We start from the raw sequence: 205 nt of genomic DNA on the forward strand, positions 1-205 counted from the left end.
GAGAAATATTTGCAAATCAAATGTCTTAGAAAAGACTTGTATCCAGAATAAATACAGAATTTCTGTAACTCAATAATAAACAGAAAAATAACCAAATTTTTAAAAAATGGGCAAATGATATGAACAGATATTTCTCCAAAGTAAATATATATAAATGGCCAATATGCACATGAAAGGATGCTCAAAATCATTAGACATTACAGAA

The sequence above is a fragment of the Galeopterus variegatus genome, unplaced genomic scaffold, assembly GCF_000696425.1.
Source record: "Galeopterus variegatus unplaced genomic scaffold, G_variegatus-3.0.2 Scaffold15213, whole genome shotgun sequence".
Taxonomy (NCBI): Eukaryota; Metazoa; Chordata; class Mammalia; order Dermoptera; family Cynocephalidae; genus Galeopterus; species Galeopterus variegatus.